This window comes from Saccopteryx leptura, chromosome 2, assembly GCF_036850995.1.
Source record: "Saccopteryx leptura isolate mSacLep1 chromosome 2, mSacLep1_pri_phased_curated, whole genome shotgun sequence".
Taxonomy (NCBI): Eukaryota; Metazoa; Chordata; class Mammalia; order Chiroptera; family Emballonuridae; genus Saccopteryx; species Saccopteryx leptura.
In genome coordinates this window covers 81,142,354-81,156,074 of record NC_089504.1, presented here as the reverse complement: position 1 = coordinate 81,156,074, position 13,721 = coordinate 81,142,354, and the positions used below count along the sequence as shown (strand labels likewise).

The 13,721-nt window shown below is 41.5% G+C and overlaps 1 protein-coding gene across 3 annotated transcripts in view; it reads right to left on the bottom strand.

Annotated features, from left to right (window-relative positions):
• The window catches only part of FOCAD (focadhesin), a 342,443-nt gene that overhangs the window by 240,162 nt on the left and 88,560 nt on the right, over positions 1-13,721 (bottom strand). The gene's annotated exons all lie outside the window — the stretch shown is intronic.

Here is a 13,721-nt window from a genome sequence, read left to right as displayed (position 1 = left end):
TAGAGTGGCTCTGGTCGCAACAGAGCAACGCCCTGGAGGGGCAGAGCATCGCCCCCTGGTGGGCGTGCCGGGTAGATCCCGGTCGGGCGCATGCGGGAGTCTGACTGTCTCTCCCCATTTCCAGCTTTGGAAAAATACAAAAAAAAAAAAAAATACTTCCAAACTGCACACTTGAAATTGGTATACTTTTGTTAACCAGTGTCATACCAACAACTTCAATAAATAGGAAAAAAAAGTCTCCATACATGACCAAATGTCATCTTTGGGGCAAAATTGCCCCTGGTTAATAACCAATGAACTAAGTAAAATGACAAATGACAAGCACTACAAGCACAAAGCTACTGGGAATTAAAACTTAGTACCAGCCCTGAGTTATTAAAAAATAAAAATAATATATATATATTATATATATAATTTCATCTTCACCCATCTTCATACTGAATCAAAAGTAATCAATCAATCATGCTCAAAATGTTAAGTGACTTACAGAAATATAGTCATCAAATATTAACAGTAGATATATATACAAGAGTAACAGAACAAAGTAAAAATTAGAAGACTTAAAATGGAAAGCAAATGTAAAATTATGCCTTTGCAAAATATAGAATCATGTTCCAAAATAAATAAATAGTACTAAATAATGTACATACTAATTTGGGTATGATAGAAAATAGTTATTTTCCTATTTAAAATATTATAATATGAGCATTTAAAATGTCATGAGGCTAAGTATAGTTCACTTTTGATGTATTCAAGGACTGATTATGAAATTTATGGATTATTCAAGATTTTTTTTCTCTTTCTTCTTCTTACTCAGTGCATGTTAGCCATTCCACTTTTCACAAGTACATATAACTGAGAAAGGCCAAGGTAAATGAAGGATCTACAATTTAAACAAGTCAACTTTGCTCTTTATTAAAAGTACTATTGATCAAAAAAGAAATAACGGCCCTGGCCGGTTGGTTCAGTGGTAAAGCATCAGCCTGGCGTGCAGGAGTCCTGGGTTCAATTCCTGGCCAGGGCACACAGGAGAAGTGCCCATCTGCTTCTCCACACCTCCCCCTCTCCTTCCTCTCTGTCTCTCTCTTCCCCTCCCGCAGACAGGGCTCTACTGGAGCAAAGTTGGCCCAGGCGCTGGGGGTGGCTCTATGGCCTCTATCTCAGGCGCTAGAATGGCTCTGGTTGCAACAGAGCAATGCCCCAGATGGGCAGAGCATCGCCCCCTGGTGGGCATTCCAGATGGATCCCGGTCAGGCGCATGCGGGAGTCTGTCTCACTGCCTCCCCGTTTCCAACTTCAGAAAGATACAAAAAAAGAAATAACATGGTTATAAAAGAACACCAGAACAAAGTCTGGGTTATGCCTTAAAATTTCAATTATCCTCTAACCTGCTATTCAAGTTACAAACTAAGTTGATTGCCATACATCATTCAAAATAAGAGACAGGTTGACTATCTAATCAACCTGAACAGTGGCAGACAATGAGCTATACAAGTTCCAAAAAACAAACATAAATGTGGAACATGTCATCATTATTATTACTTACATAAGTAGTGTCTACATCTATCATCAAATTATTTACTGTACTGCCATACCTCAGGGGGGAAAAACAACCTGGAAGTGGAGAGGTGAGGTGAAATAATACAGAAAAAGCATTGAATTTATGAGTCAAAAGTTCCAAATTTACATTCTGGCTCTGTAACAATCTTGTGATCTCAGGCAAAAGAATTAACCTTTCTTGGGCAGTTTCTTTACCTGTAAAATGAGGAAGTAAGACTAAGTACCTTCTAGTGCTATAGTTAAACAACCCAAGCCACCCATGAAAGCCTTGACCTTCACACTGTTCAGAACTAGACGTGAAACAAAATCCTATAAAGCAGAAAGCAGTAAAGATGGCCCTCAACTATTATAATTATACACCAAGCTTAAATGGTTCTAAGAACAGTGTCTATTAAAACCTGAGACCTCAAAAAGGAGAAGTCTCCTATTTTTACATCAAAGAGATAAATCATTCTATATTTATTTCAGAGAGAAATGTTGTGTCCAAAATGAGCCCACAGAAATTAAATCAGAATTTCCTAATGCTTAAGACACCCAATAGATCCTACTTTCTTCTTAAAAGAGAATAACATTGTTTTTAAAGATCAATATCAACCAGGCAACCAGGTCACCCATCATTGGCCTTCATTGCCTCTACTCTCTCCTTCAGTATATGTTGATTTTTCCTACTATAGATGAACCATTGTGTTGTGTACTCCTTGGCACATCCCTATTTCATAATTTGTAAATGTTTTAATTGCTAGCTTAAATAAAGCATTTGGCAAAGTACACAGAATACTCCATAAATAGGATACTATTACAATTATCATGCAGGTAGGTTTGCATCTTAAACTAGAGTATATGCAGCTTAAAAGCTGGGTCTCTGTCTTACATTTTTTACGTTTCTCTGTCAGTACCAAATTCACATCTATAATAAATGTCACACACACTCATTCACTCACTCTCTCTCTCTCTCACACACACACCTACACATACACACATACACACACACTTGCCTCAAACCACCTTTTTAAACTCTTTGATTGGACCATTAGAAACCAAGTTATCATAGCCCCCATTATTATATTGTTTCAAAGTCCATGTTGTTCAAAACAAAAAGCACAGGAATCATGCAGAATTGCCTAATACTTCAGTGCTCTCACGCTTTAATAATATTGTCAACAACACAGGCAATACATGCATCTTAACAGAATGGAGTGGGGGAAGGAAGAAAAAAATCTTTTCATGGTTTCACTATAATAGCACAGAGGGATGTATGTAACTAGACTCACCTTTCCAAGTGTAAGTACATTAATCTTAAAAAAGACGGGTAAAAAAATTAGTCTTTGGTAGGCAAATCAAAAAGCAAAAGTTATCTATAACCTTTACGTCACCACAACCTGCTATATCTCTGAATATAGGAAAACCAAGATTTGATTTACATCATAAATTCAACAATAGACAGAGATTGCCTTTTTGTGTGAAGAAGCAATGCCTGCAGTCACCACGCGTTTTCATGTATGCAGCTGTGACTCTGTGCTTTCAGAAGCATAGCATAGCACTTACTACATCAAATATGCATTGTAAAAGCATTTCTGTACCTGCTCTGAATTTTGATTTGAAAATGCTAGTTAGAAACCAAAAAGAATTTTTTTTAAAAAAAAAGCTCTGCATATTTTGTTAAAAAATGCATACTAAAAAATTATTATGAAGATTCTACAATGAAAATTACTATAAAAAAGAAAATTAAACAAAAATTGTGACATTAGATATCCCAGTGTTTTAAGATGAAAGCATTTTATCCTTTCCAGACAAGCTCCCAGAAAAAGGAGGCTTGGAGAAAAAAATGACATTTTTGACTAAATTTTTTTTTCTTTGAATCTATAAGGCAAATAGAGAGAGTATAACATTTTTTTAAAGTATATATAGCTTGACCTGATGGTGGCACAGTGGATAGAGTGTCGACTGGGATGCAGAGAACGCAGGTTCAAAACCCCAAGGTTGCCCTGGCCGGTTGGATCAGTGGTAGAACGTCGGCCTGGAGTGCAGGAGTCCCGGGTTCGATTCCCAGCCAGGGCACACAGGAGAAGCATCCATCTGCTTCTCCACTCCTCCCTTTCTTCCTCTCCGTCTCTCTCTTCCCCTCCCACAGCCAAGGCTCCATTGGAGCAAGGTTGGCACGGGCGCTGAGGATGGCTCTATGGCCTCTGCCTCAGGCGCTAGACTGGCTCTGGTTGCAACAGAGCGACGCCCCAGATGGGCAGAGCATCGCCCCCTGGTGGGCGTGCCAGGTGGATCCCGGTCAGGCGCATGCAGGAGTCTGTCTGCCTTCTGCTTTCCAACTTCAGAAAAAAAAAAAAAAAAAAACAGGGTTGCCAGCTTGAGCACAGGGTCGCTGGCTTAAGTGTGGGATCCCAGACATGACCCCATGGTCACTGGCTTGAGCCCAAAGGTCACTGGCTTGAAGCCCAAGGTCACTGGCTTGACAAGGGGTCACTCACTCTGCTGTAGTCCCCTCCCCCAGTCAAGACACATATGGGAAAGCAACCAATGAACAACCAAGGAGCTGCAAGGAAGAACTGATGCTTCTCATCTGTCTCCCTTCCTGTCTGTCTGTTCCTATCTGTCCTTCTCTCTCTATCTCTCTGTCTCTGTCACATTAAAAAAAATGAGAAGCAGAGATTTTTTAATTTAAATTTATTGTGGTGGCACTGTTAATAAAATCATACCAGTTTCAAGTGTGCAACGGTATGATACATCACCTGTGGAGAGTCAGGGATTTAATGCAAAGGTGTCTGCAGTGTCAGAAGTGTGGGTAGGTACAAGGTGATGGCTCGGAAGAAACATGAAAATACTGAGTTATAGATCCAAAGCTTATATTATTAAGTTACATGCCATAATTGCAAAAATTTAAAAAGAAATTTAAAAACTAGATGTAAGATAGACTTATAATAAGACAAAAATTATATTTTATGATCTTAAAGACATTTAGCAGAAAATTAATAACTAATTTTTAATTAAACATCCACATTTAGAACTTATAAAGCATTTTTGTAATGGCAATTACTAACTAGAAGACTGTACAATGTGTATAGCTTATTCTTTAGGTCTGATTCTAAACCCCAGGTATAAATCTCAGGTAATTAGAACCATAAACTGGGAACAATGACTTCCTGGGTGGGAAAGAGGAGAGAGAAAAGAGTAAATAAAAACATAAGCAAAAAATGTAGGTCATCAGAAAGAATCAAACTGCAAAGAGACAGATGGCCCTTGGAAAGCTACTGGCTACACTTCCCCAATTACTGTCCTAGCTCCTTTCTTAGCCTTTACTCTGCTGGGCCTTTTCAGAGACATGGATATATATTCCCTTATTACCCATCTTCTTTTTCTTGTGTTTTCTATAAAGATGTTCACTCATCCATTAAAGCAAGAATTCACAAACCCTCTGAAATTACATGCAAAATTTTAAGTACATATATGTGTATACATTTCTAGGGTCAAGATCAAAATTCTGTTCAATTATCAAGGAAGGTCCTGAGCAACCCCCTCCAAAAAAACGTGTAAGTCAATTAAGTTGTAGCCTCAGGTGGCGCAGTGGGTGAAGTGCTGAACTGGGACGCAGAGAACCCAGGTTCGAAACCCTGAGGTCATCAGCTTGAGTGCAGCCTCATACAGCTTGAGCATAGGCTCATCAGCTTGAGCGTGGGGTCATTGGCTTGAGCATGAGATCATAGACATGACCCCATGGTCGCTGGCTTGAGCAAGGGGTCCCTCGCTCTGCTGTAGCCCCCAGGTCAAAGCACATATGAGAAAGCAATCAATGATGCTTCTAATCTCTCTCCCTTCCTATTTGTCCCTATCTGTCCCTCTCTCTGTCTCTCTCTCTCTCTCTCACACACACACATACACACAATGATTACTGCTATAATTCAGCCTTTTTAAATAACCACTTCCAAAAAAAAACCAACCATAAATTATGCACCATTTCCCCCTTAAATAAGGTTATATATGATGTGTTCTGCCCAGAAACTATGGCTTCCTAAGTATTAAAGTTTCTGTAACTTCAGCAAAATAAAATATATTAATGTATTTTACTGGCTCTAGTCCCTTATGAAAGCTTGATTGCACAGTACAGATGATCAAATGATAGTGTCATGCTTACTTTATTTTAAATAAAACTAAACACCTATATCTCATGGGATCCCTTTAAATAATAATTCAATTATTGAAATAATAACACCTCCAAAATCAAAATGGTTGCCTTGAGAACAAAACTATATGTGTATACATAAGGTAATAACTGATGGTCAATATTTTAGTGTTGCAAGATTCTAAGCAACCTTATTAAGATAGTAAATGTAATAAGGAAATCTGCATAGAAATAAAAAACCTAACAACTGCTCTTTAAGACTAAGAGGTTTCTTTTCAGCAACTTACAAAAAGTACTGTGCCTTCAGAAATAAATGTAAAAGGCAAAAACACTAAAAATTTCTTGGTTAGCATGCAAAAATATTATAAAATAAATAATATGTGGTAGTCCATGCAATGTAATCATTCAGTCATAAAAAAATATGAAGTACTAATCATGTTACAATATAGATGAACCCTGAAAATATTATGCTAAGTGGAAGAAACCAGTCATAAAAGGCCACATATTATATGATTCTATTTATAGAAAATGTCCAGAATAGGAAAACCCACAGATAAAAGTAACATTTTCTAGAGGCTGGAATATGCAGTATTGGGAAAGAATGACTGCTAATGGGTATCGTACTTCTTTTGGGGGAATGAAAATATTCTGTTCGGACAGTAGTAATGGTTAAACAACTTTGTTAATATAATAAAATCACTGAATCGTACATTTTAAAAAGTTGAATTTTATGATATGTTAATTTATATCTCAATAAAAAAGGCAATAAAAATATTCTGAACTTAGCCACATACTGTTTTACTGTTTTAAATTAGTTAAACTATTGTTTTAATTTGTGTGTGTGTGTATGCAAGAGACAGATAGGAAGGGGGCAGGGAGGAGAGAGAAATGAGAACCATCAACATGTAATTGTACTATTCTAGTTGTTCACTGATTGCTTCTCATACATGCCATGATGGGGGGAGGAAAATTTGGGCTCAAGCTAGCAACCTTGGGATCATGTTGATGATCCCATACCCAAGACAGCAAGCCCTCACTCAAGCTGGCAAGCCTGTATTCAAGTTAGCAACCTCTGGGTTTCAAACCTGGGATCTCAGCATCTCAGGTCAACGCTCTATCCATTGCACCACCACTGGTCAGGCTCTCATGTATTGATTTTAGAGAGAGAGGAAGAGAGAGAAATAGAAAGAAACACTAATTTGTTATTCCACTTATTTATGAATTCATTGGTTGATTCTTGTATATGTGCTTTGACTGGGGGTTGAACCCACAACCTTGGTGTATCAGGATAATACGCTAACCAACTGAGCTACCCAGTCAGAGAATCTCTTATTAATTTTATATGATCATGTGAAGTATGAGTATATGGCCAAAATAAATAATCATGTTAACTTGGATTTCCCTTGTAAAGCAAGTAAGTTCATATGTGATTTCACACATAGGTGGGATATAAAAATGAGACTCACGGACATAGAAAAAAGTGAGGTGGTTACTGGGGGAGGTGGATAGAGAGAGGGGGAGTAAAGAAGAACAAATATACAGTGATGGGAAATGATTTGATTTTGGTTGATGGGCATACAACACAATCAACAGTTCATTTATATTAAAAAAAAAAGCTACAAAACTGTTATTCTTCAAAGCATTTTAGATCTTCATACCTGGCATATGTTGTCAGTTTGGCCCAAATAAACTCTTATAAAACTTAAAACATAAGGGAGAAGACAAGATGGCGTTGGAGTAGGCGGACGTACCAACATCCACCTCCCAGAACCAAAGCGGATTACAAAATAATTTTAAGAAATATTATCTGGAAAAACCAACTTTGGACTAAACTAAGAGGACTCTTCAACCAAGGAACACTGAAGAAGCCACACCGAGACTGGTTGGAAAAGCAGAAACAAGGAGAGGGTTGCCCAGCTCCCTGGAGCGAATGGCAGCCAGGAGAGACTCGCGTGGCGGGAAGTGAGTTTAGTAGGGGGGAGGGGGGGTCCTGAGTCCCAGGAACAAAGCCCCAGCCTGCAGCCCCAGAGCCTAGAAGAGGCGTAAGGGCAGTATTTAGCTGGAAAAAAAGTCAGGATATTGTTTGTGAGAAACAGTCTGATTTCTAAGACCCAGAATTCTTTTTTTTTTTTTTTTGTACTTTTCTGAAGCTGGAACCGGGGAGAGACAGTCAGACAGACTCCCGCATGCGCCCGACCAGGATTCACCTGGCACGCCCACCAGGGGCGACGCTCTGCCCACCAGGGGGCGATGCTCTGCCCCTCCGGGGCGTCGCTCTGCCGCGACCAGAGCCACTCCAGCGCCTGGGGCGGAGGCCAAGGAGCCATCCCCAGCGCCTGGGCTATCTTTGCTCCAATGGAGCCTTGGCTGTGGGAGGGGAAGAGAGAGACAGAGAGGAAGGAGGGGGTGGGGGTGGAGAAGCAAATGGGCACTTCTCCTATGTGCCCTGGCCGGGAATCGAACCCAGGTCCCCCGCACGCCAGGCCGATGCTCTACCGCTGAGCCAACTGGCCAGGGCCTCAGACCCAGAATTCTTAAAGAGACCACGCAGAAAACCTCTTTCACAACCACTTTCCCGGGGCTCCAGGGAAAGGGGAGAGAGGAGAGGACCGGAGTAGCAGGAAGAGTGTAATCTAGGAGGCACAGGGATAAACATTTTAGCAAACAGCTACCCTAACCCCTGGGACAAGTCACTCCCCAAATCTGAAGTGAATATTTCCCCCGGAAATAGCAATACCAGCAAAGGGAAGCAGGACACCAGCCAAACAAGCTTTACCACGGCACTCAGAGCAGAGTTGCTAAGAAGGAGGGAGCGTTCAGGTCTACAGTAGTGAGTGTTAGGGTCTGAGCTGCAGTGCCCGCACCCCACATGGCTGAGGGCTCGCCGGAGGGTGGGTGGCGGCAGGACGTGGAGGCGCGGTTCTGTTGGCAGAGGCGGAAGCCTGCTGGCCGCCACTGGGCTCACGTGTAAGCTCAGTCTTGCCTGGCTGGGGAGGAGTAGGCGTGAAAAAGTGGTCAAGCCCAGCTGCCGGCAGCCTGTAATCCAGCCTGTGGGAGAAGGGTGGAAACCCCGGAAGGGGTGGAGACCAGCCCTTGAGCAAGGGCACAGGAGCACAGCCTTGCCCTGCCCGTGCAACTGACGCTTGTGGCCTGACTTGAGAGCCAGCTCCTCCCACGGGGGTGGAGCCAAAAGCACAGAACAGGCGGAGTTCCATTACTGAGCTGAGCATGGGCACGCAGTCCTGCCCGGCCAGTAGAGCCAAGGCTAGCAGCCATTCCACGAGTGGGCTCCTCCTGCAAGGGCAGGGCAAAAGCCTGGAAACAGGCAGAGAACCACAGCTGAGCAAAGGTGCTCGCCACTGCCCTCAGGGCTGAGCATAATGCCACACATGGGGGCGGGGCAAAGGCCAAGGCCACCAAGGCTTGTGCATCCGAGCACATGATCACAGCCATTCCCATGGAGAGGTGGAAACCACAGCAACAGCCCTAGTGGGCAGGCACTGGCAATGCCCAAACCCAAAAGCCCTAGGAAGAAACAGAAGAGGGGGTGGTGGGCCTGCAGACAGACCATACCTAGGGAACAGAGTCCATACCCAATGGACTCCAGGGGCCAAAACCTTCCTTTACACAGAGAAAATGCAAAGGCAAAGAAATGCAACACAAATGAACCAAGAGAAATCCCCAGAAAAGGACCTAAATGAATCAGACATAACCAAATTACCAGATGCAGAGTTTAAAATAACGATTGTTAGGATGCTCAAAGATATTAGAACAACAATAGATGGTCATTACAAACACCTAAATAAAGAGATAGCAAATATAAAAAAGGACATTAAAATAATAAAAAAGAATCAGTCAGAAAAGACAAATACAGTATCTGAAATAAAGAACACAATAGAAGGAATTAAAAGCAGGATGGATGAAGCGGAGAATCAAATCAGCGAGTTAGAGGACACGATAAATAAAGGTACAGAAGCAGAGCAGAAAAAAGTAAAGAGACTCAAAAAGTTTGAGGAAACTCTAAGAGAGCTCTGTGACAACATGAAGAGAAATAACATCTGCATCACAGGGGTTCCTGAAGAAGAAGAGAAAGAACAAGGGATAGAGAATTTGTTCAAGCATATCATAGCTGAAAACTTCCCTCAATTAAGGCAAGAAAACATCTCACATATTCAGGAAGCACAGAGAACTCCATTAAGGAGAAACCCAAAGAAATCAACACCAAGACACATCATAATCAAAATACCAAAGCTAAGTGATAAAGAGAAAATATTAAAAGCTGCTAGACAAAAAAAGACTATCATCTACAAAGTAGCCCCCATAAGGATGACTTCTGACTTCTCAACTGAAACACTTCAGGCCAGAAGGGAATGGCAAGAAATATTCATAGTAATGCAGAACAAGAGCCTACAACCAAGACTACTTTATCCATCAAGGCTATCATTTAAAATTGAAGGAGAAATAAAAAGCTTTACAAACAAAAAAAAAAGTCAAGGACTTCACTACAACCAAACCAAGGCTGCAAGAAATGCTAAGGGACCTGTTGTAAACAGACCAAAGTGGGAAAAGAATATAGCAAAAGAGGAAGAGTTTTAAAAAATAAAATGGCAATAAACAATTACATATCAATAATAAACTTAAATGTAAATTAATTAAATGATTGGATCAAAAGACATAGGGTACCTGCATGGATAAGAAAACAAAACCCAAACATATGCTGTCTACAAGAGACACACCTTAAATCAAAAGATGCACATAGCCTGACCAGGCAGTGGCGCCATGGATAGAGCATCAGACTGGGATGCGGAAGACCCAGGTTCGAGACCCTGAGGTTGCCAGTTTGAACGTGGGCTCATCTGGCTTCAGCAAAAAGCTCGCCAGCTTGGACCCAAGGTCGCTGGCTCGAGCAAGGGGTTATTCGGTCTGCTGAAGGCTCACGATCAAGGCACATATGAGAAAACAATCAATGAACAACTAAAGGTGTCGCAATGCGCAACAAAAAACTAATGATTTATGCTTCTCATCTCTCCGTTCCTGTCTGTCTGTCCCTGTCTATCCCTCACTCTGACTCTCTCTCTGTCTCTGTAAAAAAATTTAAAAAATAAAATAAAATAAAATAAAAAAAGATGCATATAGACTGAAAATAAAGGGATGGAAAAAAATATTTCACACAAATGGAAATGAAAAAAAAGCTGGGGTAGCAATACTAATATCAGACAAAACGGACTTTAAAACAAAGACTATAGTTAGAGATAAAGAAGGTCACTACATAATGATAAAGGGAGCAATCGAAAAGGAAGATATAACCATTATAAATATCTACGCACCTAATATAGGAGCACCTAAATATATAAAACAGACTTTGATGGATTTAAAGGGCGAGATCAACAGCAATACTATAATAGTAGGGGATTTCAATACCCCATTAACATCATTAGATAGATCCTCAAGAAAGAAAGGTAGGCTTCCCCCTCGCTCCTCTAAGGGAGGGTTCAGTCTCTTCCAGCCCTGCTCCAGCCACCTATGACCTAACCTTGCCCATAATGCTGGGGTTTGCCACTGAAGGCTGAAGGTGCCCAGGGCCATTGGCCCCATCTACAACACTGTGGACAAGCCTTGGATATTTCTTCCAAGAAGCAGATAAACTGATCTCATTTGCACAAGGGCCACTTAACTAGGTCTTGCCTGAATAGTCAGGTTTTTTATTCTTTCCTCGAAGATCTCTGTTGTTAGTGTTGATAGTCCTATTTTCTGCTGCTTTGTTTAATATATAGTGTTTCCTTTATTCCTCCTACCTCAATGCCCCACTCATATTTCAGGCTGGGACCTACTCCTAATTTAGTGCTCTCTTTCCCCCTTTTGCCAACTTCTATTATGAATCTACCTTTGCCACCCAGCTTAGTGTATCCCAAGGTTCTCTTTACCAAGCCACAGTTGCAGAGCTCCAGGGAAAAGCAACCTGGTCTCATCTCTCCAGGCAGAGGAGAACAGAAGCTCCATCTCCACACATGCTGCAGATGGCTTTTCCAGTCTACCTGAATCATTACCAGCTAGAAGCAGCGGTCATTGGGACTTGGACGTGAGCTGCAAAGTATAGAATTGTGACAACAATTCCAGTTCCATGTGGACTTTTCCTGGACTCCTCCTCCTTGGGACAGCTCCTAACAGACTGAACTGGGGTTGGGTTGCATTTATCAGGGACTTGGCATGGTGTTGGGGCCAACTTGGACTTGGTGAACTTGTTAAGGACACTACTCTTTTATGGATTCTTGCTGTATTGGCCAAGAGTTGGCTTAAAGGCTTTAATCACTATAAAAAAAAATAGAAGACTGGATAAAGAAGATGTGGCACATATACACCATGGTATACTATTCAGCCATAAGAAATGGTGACATCGGATCATTTACAACAAAATGGTGGGATCTTGATAACATTATACGAAGTGAAATAAGTAAATCAGAAAAAAACAAGAACTGCAGGATTCCACACAGTGGTGGGATATAAAAACGAGACTAAGAGACATGGAAAAGAGTGTGGTGGTTATGGGGGACAGAAGGGAGAGGGGGAGGGGGAGGGGGAGGGCCACAAAGAAAACTAGATAGAAGGTGTCAGAGGACAATCTGACTTTGGGTGATGGGTATGCAACATAATTGAATGACAAGATAACCTGGAAATGTTTTCTTTGAATATATGTACCCTGATTTATTGATGTCACCCCATTAAAATTAATAAAAATTTATTTATAAAAAAAAACAGGCCCTGGCCGGTTGGCTCAGCGGTAGAGCGTCGGCCTGGCGTGCGGGGGACCCGGGTTCGATTCCCGGCCAGGGCACATAGGAGAAGCGCCCATTTGCTTCTCCACCCCCACCCCCTCCTTCCTCTCTGTCTCTCTCTTCCCCTCCCGCAGCCAAGGCTCCATTGGAGCAAAGATGGCCCGGGCACTGGGGATGGCTCCTTGGCCTCTGCCCCGGGCGCTAGAGTGGCTCTGGTCATGGCAGAGCAACGCCCCGGAGGGGCAGAGCATCACTCCCTGGTGGGCAGAGCATCACCCCTGGTGGGCGTGCCGGGTGGATCCCAGTCGGGCGCATGCGGGAGTCTGACTGTCTCCCCCGTTTCCAGCTTCAGAAAAATACAAAAAAAACAAAAAAAAAAAAACAAACTTAAAACATAAATAAATGTTTTATCTGAAACCTATGTACTCTTATTGATCAATGTCACCCTATTAAATTGAATTGCTAAATATATATATATTATATATTGATATATAAAAAATAAGTTCAAATCAGAATCTCATTTATTATCTCAATATCACTGGTTGAGTACTTAATTGTGTCCATTTTAAAAATGCTGATGTAGCCTGATGTAGCTGATGAAGCAGTGGATAGAGAATCAGCCTGAGATGTAGAAGACCCAGGTTTGAAACCCCAAGGTCACAAGCTTGAGTGTAGATTCATCCGGATTGAGCATGGGCTCATTAGCTTGACTGCAGGCTCACCAGCTTGAGCACGGGCCCACAGACATGACCCCATGGTTGCTGGCTTGAGCAAGGGGTCACTGGCTTGGCTGTAGTCCCCCCGGTCAAGGCACTTAAGAGAAGCAATCAATGAACAACTATGGTGCCACAACAAAGAATTGATGCTTCTTATCTCTCTCCCTTCCTGTCTGTCTGCTGTCTATCCCTATCTGCCTGTCACTAAAAAAAAAAAAAGAAAAAAAGAAAAAAAAAGATACAGATATAAAAGGAAAGAAAGCTCAGTGTCTTTTTCTAATGTCTTTATAAAATATTATGACATTGGTATATGGACAATTTATCCAGTGATTCCCAAACCTAGTTCTACATCAGAATCTCTTGGAACTTTTACAAATATACAAATTCTAGGTACTCATACTGGCCCCCATCTAAGCCACCTAAAACAGAATCTGTAGAGGTAGAGCTTTAGACTTTATAGATTAAGTAAATTTCCAGGGGTTCCTATTATTTCCAATCCTAAAACTTATCTCTGTCTCCACCACCACAAGTAAATTTGAAGGG